Here is a 6,479-nt window from a genome sequence, read left to right as displayed (position 1 = left end):
GAATAACTTAAGGCCAGTGCTGATGTTAAATACACCTAAGTTCATGGATTTTTCTGGATATCAGTCATTATCTGGCTTCCTTCTGTTGTGCCAAAGTTGTTAATTAAAGAGGTAAGCTGATATCCAATAGATCTCTATACTAATAATGCTTACTGTGGTTAAGTGACTGGAGGTCTGTCTGTGTGTATTTTTCTGGTGGGATATTTTTTGTTTGATGATGTATTATTTTTCCCAGTGTAAACATGTTTACAGAGGTTAAAGGTGCTACATGATGTGTTCTCATCTGCAGCCTGCGTTATACATGGAGCATGTTAGAAACGATATACTTCAGATGGGGAAACTGCAGTTTTGAATGATTCTCTAGGTAAAAATATCTCCGTTTAGATACCAAGTGTAGCAACGAGCAGGTTATGCTAGACATTTTGTTTCTGGCGCACTTTTTTTTTTTTTTAACTATTGAGTTTGTTTTCCTATGGGGAGCATTTTTTTAAAATCCAGTATTTTCTCCCCTCCCCATAGTGGTCTGCCCTATCGTCTCGTTTTGCTACGTATATAAACCAGTTTCAGACTTCTTCCATTTAAAACCCTCTTCAAAAGAGTTCATTTTCATGAAATGGTCCTTTTTAAAATGCCTCCCTAATTCCTAAACTGGCGTTTTACTTGCTATGGAACAAGAAGCTTGCACCTGCGCATCCACAGAAGCAGCACTGTGCCACTGATACAATTGCTGTGCCCTGTTGGCGCTGCTCAGCTGAGACTCTGGTTCCCTCTTCCAGCCACCCCAAGCCTCTTTTTGTGACCAGTCTGTAACACGCATTGGAACATTCTGAGTGCTCGAGAAGCCACGCCAACAGCAGCTGCTGCCCAAGCTAGACTGAGCGGCCGCACAGAATAAATCCTGTGCTCCTCGGACCTGTGAACTTTGGGACAGTTTATTTTGAGAAAGTTTAAAGTGAAATGTTCCTATTACGAGCAACATGCTTTTATTTTTCTACAGTTACCATAAGTGTACCATAGTGGCATTATTGCTTTACAGGAGAATGGGATTTAGGCCTCAGGCAGATAGTATTGGACACAGTAGCTTTAGCCGCTATTTAAAATATGCTGGTTGTATGCTTTCTGTTACACTAACCAAATGCTTCAAGAAGTATTGTGTGTCAGTACGTATTGCAATTGTTAACATTCTATGTGAGACTTATGTGGTAGTAATACTGGGACAGACTGCTTAGTTTATACCTCCCAAGAGCCGTGGATTCATAACTACGCTTACACAGAAGTAATGTAGCTACATTTCGCAGTATCCTTTCTGTATTACGGGTAAACTCTTTTATGTTGTCAGCATTGTACTGAACACAAGGGGTATGATCTAAATTATTTGTTGTCCCCCCTCCCCCACTTAGTAGGTACATGGTTTTCTCCTAGTAATTTGTAAATAAACCACTTTTTTTTGCCCAAAAGTATTATTTTATGTTTTGGGAATCTGCTTGGTGAGTTGTTTCAAACACTGTTATAAAAGGCACTTTTGACTTGACTTGATGTTCAGGTTTAGTGTGTGTTGCTGAGAAGCTCTGCTGTACAGTCTGGATGCAAAAATAGAACACACGAGCAAGTGCATGCCTGGACGTGAATGTGCTGTGGCAAAGGTAAGAGTGGTTGATCAACACCTTTGTTTAGATCAGCCAAAAGATCACAAAGTAGTAAGGAGTTACCAGTAGTTCTCTTCAGGTTAAGTTTTTTTTTTTTTTTTTTTTTTTTCCTTTTCAATATTCATCATTTATTGAGATTAGTATATATAACAGATCCGTAGTAATAATAAGTATTTAACAATTAAACAAACAAAAATTGCATCGTTCATAATTATCCACTCATCCAACACCCTGTGACCCATCACCCTTGTTGCCCATACTTATCTATCACTGCCTATTGTATGCCTAATACTTGATATAGCTCTCTGGACCACCTTGGCCCCCACAGCCTAGAGGGAACTATGTTCAAGATCACATCCCGGACCCTGTAAATTATTGACAGCCGCCAAAAATGGTGCCCAAATGTCCTCGAATTGTTGTTGTTGCATCATTCGTCGGTAGACCAGCCTTTCATCCACCGCCAATCGCAGCATGTCCTCTAACCATTGCGCTACGGTTCCTGAAAAATCTGTTCTCCACGTCTGCATGATTATCCTCTTTGCCGTCATCAGTGCCCGAAATCCCCAATATCGCTGTGGGCGAGACAACACCCATGTTGACGGGAAGTGGTTTAAAAGAACTTGCATAGCTGTAAATCTGTGCTGACCTCCCAATACGCGGTTTATCCACCTGAGTATATCGCCCCAGAAATCAAGCAGCACCGGACATGCCCAGATCATGTGGCTTAGCCCCGCTTCACTTCCCTGGCATCGCCAACATGCTGGTGAAGTCAAGAGGTTAAATTTATGTAGTCGAACAGGTGTCCAGTAAATACGGAAATGAATTTTTTGCTGAATTAATATCAAGCGTTGATCTTTAGAAACTTTTCGGATCGCCCTGTTAATTATGAACCATTGGAATGGTAAAATATTAAGGTTCAGTTCATCTGCCCATTTTACCCGTAATTCTTCAATTAGCTGTTGTTGTTGCGTCCCATATCGAAAGTGCGTGTACAGGGCTTGCACTGGATTATCTAGTTGCCATGCCCGCCTTAATACAGTTAAAAGGGATGGTGGATCAGGGGCCGCCAAGGCATCCGGACCCAGCAACTGCGTCAGCGCCGTCTTTATTTGGTAATAATGTAGCCATTGGTTAGATTCAAGATTATACTTGTCTTGAAGCTCCTTAAATGTCCAGAATTCTTCTCTGTTTGGGTCTCGTAGATGATCAAGAGATGTTATCCCTTTTTCAATCCAACCCTTCCAGACCACTTGGCACCCTCCAATCCTCAATTCTGGGTTTCCCCAAAGAGTCATTGATCCATGTAAGAAGGCGTTAAAGCCTTGCTTGGTACCTATTAGCTGCCATAATCGCCTGGTGGCCTGAACTGCTGGAAGCAATACTTCCCCTTGGTGGTGCTTCGAACCCAAAACCTCTAGCGTAGAAAGAGGGGCCACTGTTGAAGCCTCGAGGGCCACCCAGTCTGGAGATTCCTTCCCTACATCTTGCCTCCACTTACTAACACTTGCCAACATATAGGCCCTATGGTATGCACTTAAGTCTGGCATACCAAAGCCACCTTGATCAATTGGGAGCTGGAGCCTAGCCAAGGAAAGTCGTGGCCTTTTCCCTTCCCATAAGAAGTTTGTTATTAGAGTATTGACTCTTTTAAACCACTTCTGTGGAATATACTGATGGAGACCTCGGAGAACATAAAAGAAGCGGGGGAAAGTAACCATCTTGAGGGCATTCACTTTACCCCACAATGACAATGGGATGGGTTTCCATCGGTTAAAGTCAGCTTGTGTTTTCTCCAGGAGCTTTCTAAAATTCTTCCCCACTAAGTTTTGACTTCGATTGGGAATTTGTATTCCTAAGTATTGAATCGAGTCCTCCTGAAGTCTAAACCGCCTTCCCACTGCCTCAGGAGTCTTCTTGCCGCCCACTTGGAGTACCTCTGTTTTCCCCCAATTCACTTTGTAGCCTGCAAGTTGGCCAAATTCTTCAGTAAGCTTAATAATTGCTGGAAAAGAGGACTCTGGCTCAGTCACCATCAAAAGGGCATCGTCTGCATATAACAGAATTTTAAATTCGCTAAGACCGTGCTTCATACCATATATGTTCGTCCTTTGGCGCACCGCCTGGGCGAGAGGCTCAATGCAGATGTTAAACAGGAGTGGGGAAAGCGGACACCCCTGTCTTGTGCCGCATGCCAGATCAACTACTCCGGACTGCTCTCCATTGACTCTAATTCTCGAGGTCGCATTCTGATATATCAACTGGGTCCACCGAAGGAATTCTACCGGAAAGCCCAGGTATGTCATCGTCTTCCTCAGGAACCCTCTGTCCACACGGTCAAATGCCTTCTCAGCGTCAATAGAGATTAGAAACGCAGATTCCGGCTTCTCATTATAAGTGGCTATTAAGTCAGTAATTAACCGAACATTATCAGCTCCCGAGCGACCTCGGATAAAGCCTGCTTGAGCTCTGTTCACCACCAAAGCTATTACTGATTGAAGGCGTTGTGCTAATATAGCCGTCAGTATCTTGTTGTCAACATTTAACAAGGATATTGGGCGATAGCTTGAACAGAGATATGCGGGCTTCCCCGGTTTAAGAATCAGTGTAATCCAAGCCGCATTGAATTCTTTTGAAGGCATACCTTTGTCAAAAATTGCTTGATATGTCTTCAGCAACTTAGGAGCTAAGATATCCCTGAATCGGAAATACCAGACCGGAGAATACCCATCTGGCCCCGGGGCTGAACCATGTCGAAGTGATTCTATTGCAGCCGTTACCTCATCCAATCTTAGGGGTGCTGAGAGGATCCTTTGAGCCTCTTCCGACAGTTGTGGTAAGTCAAGCTGACGTATAAAGGCGTCCTGTTTGTCATCTACCTCTTTAACATGACCCTTGTACAGCTCTTGGTAGAAAAGGCGAAACTGGTCTGCTATTCCAGAAGGTGTAGCATGAAGACTTCCCCTGTCATCAGTAATCTGAGTTACCCATCTCTCTTCCTGTTGGCCCTTTAACCTTGAGGCTAATATTTTCCCCTGCCTTTCGCCGAACTCCCAATACTGGTGTTTTAACTGGGCATATATAAGTTCAGACTTGCGTGACTTGAGCAAATTCAGTTGAAAAGTTGACTGTTGAATTTCCGTGTAGAGGGCTGGAGACGGATTCTGAAAGTACTTTTCCCATAAGTCTTTAATTACCGTCTCTAGCTCTTCCTCCCGTTGGGCTCGTTCTCGTTTCTTTGCTGTGGCATACGCAATTATACGACCTCTCATTACTGCTTTAAATGCTTCCCAAACAGTTAAGTAGTGATCCACCGATCCTTCATTACTCTGAAAAAACTGTGGAATCTCCTTTTCCATCTGCGCACAAAAAACTGGATCATTAACTAGTGAGTTATTAAAGTACCATGTAGACTTCTTCTCAATCCGATTTCTCATATCCAGTTCCATGGTAACAGCATGGTGATCCGAGAGGGAAAATGGGCAGATTTGGGAATTCGTGACCAGGTGAAACCTTGACCTCGAAATCAAAAAGTAATCAATCCTTGCCATACTCTGGTGGACGTGCGAGTAGTGAGTAAACCCTTTTTGGTCTTTATGTTGTTCTCTCCACACGTCCACCAAGCCTAGCTCCTTCATTGCTGCCGTTAGCGCTGCCCAAGCCCTTGGGGACCTTAGATCTGACTTAATACTTCGATCTTTTTCATTATCTAGGACTAAGTTAAAATCTCCACCCATAATTATCCAATCGAAATCCACTTTCATTAGAATAGAGACCACATCCTTAATAATGACAGGATCATCCTTATTTGATCCATAAAAGTTTACCAAGGCAACCTTTTGTCCATACATTAAGCCGCTTAGGACAATGTAGCGTCCCTGAGGATCAGAAATCTTCATTAAGTTACTCCAGCCCAAGCGTCCTCGAATAATTATTGCGACACCGCGGGCATTCCTCTCATATCCTGAAGTATAGACCTGGTCACCTTGGAATTTAGCCAGCAAGGAGCTTTCATTGTCCAAAATATGAGACTCTTGGATTAATACTATGTCCGCATTCCGAAGGACCTGAGTCCTTAAAACCATCGCTCTCTTCTTAGGGTCTCTAAGGCCGCGTGCATTAAGCGATGCTACTTTAACTGACATCTTAGTTCAACCTCTGGTCGTTCGGCCAGGGGCCAGAGAGCAATCCTCCTCCTCCCAATCCATCTTGGCAATGCTACTGCACCCCGTGTATAAATCCCCTCCATGGCGAACCTACGCCCTGGAGGGTAGTTTCCCCCACCTGTTCTTCGAACTTCCATGTTAAAATCCAGAACAAAGCAGAAAACAAACAAACAAACAAACAAAAGAAAGGCAATCACCCCGGGCTAGTACACAAACAAATTGAATCTTCTCATTCCTTTCAACGTCCAGCCATGCCTATACAAAGTTTACCCTAAAATTAACATCCTGCAAATTCCCTTGTTTCACGCATCTTGCCCTCAACCCCTCCTGGCTCTTGCATTAAGCTAATATAAGGTTTGTATTCCGTTTACATGAGTTAACCAACCCTAAATAGCCTGCTTTTCCCTTTACATTCTCTTCAAGACGTGTATAACCTTGTATTATCATTAATTAATTATCATTAATTAACTAGTATTACTAGAATAACCATTAGGCATATATCATTGAGGGTCTCTTCCGCCTAGTCTCCAGCACATGGTTGATAACCAAATCTAAATAAGTAATTCATAGGAATAATTCATCTGTAGCGCAGACCTAATAAGCAATAAGCACAAACTAAATTATTCCCCACATGCCATCCATTAATCAGTGTTGGTAAGTTACTGGGTTA

Source organism: Heteronotia binoei, chromosome 16 (genome assembly GCF_032191835.1).
Source record: "Heteronotia binoei isolate CCM8104 ecotype False Entrance Well chromosome 16, APGP_CSIRO_Hbin_v1, whole genome shotgun sequence".
NCBI lineage: Eukaryota > Metazoa > Chordata > Lepidosauria > Squamata > Gekkonidae > Heteronotia > Heteronotia binoei.
This window is presented reverse-complemented; position numbering follows the sequence as displayed.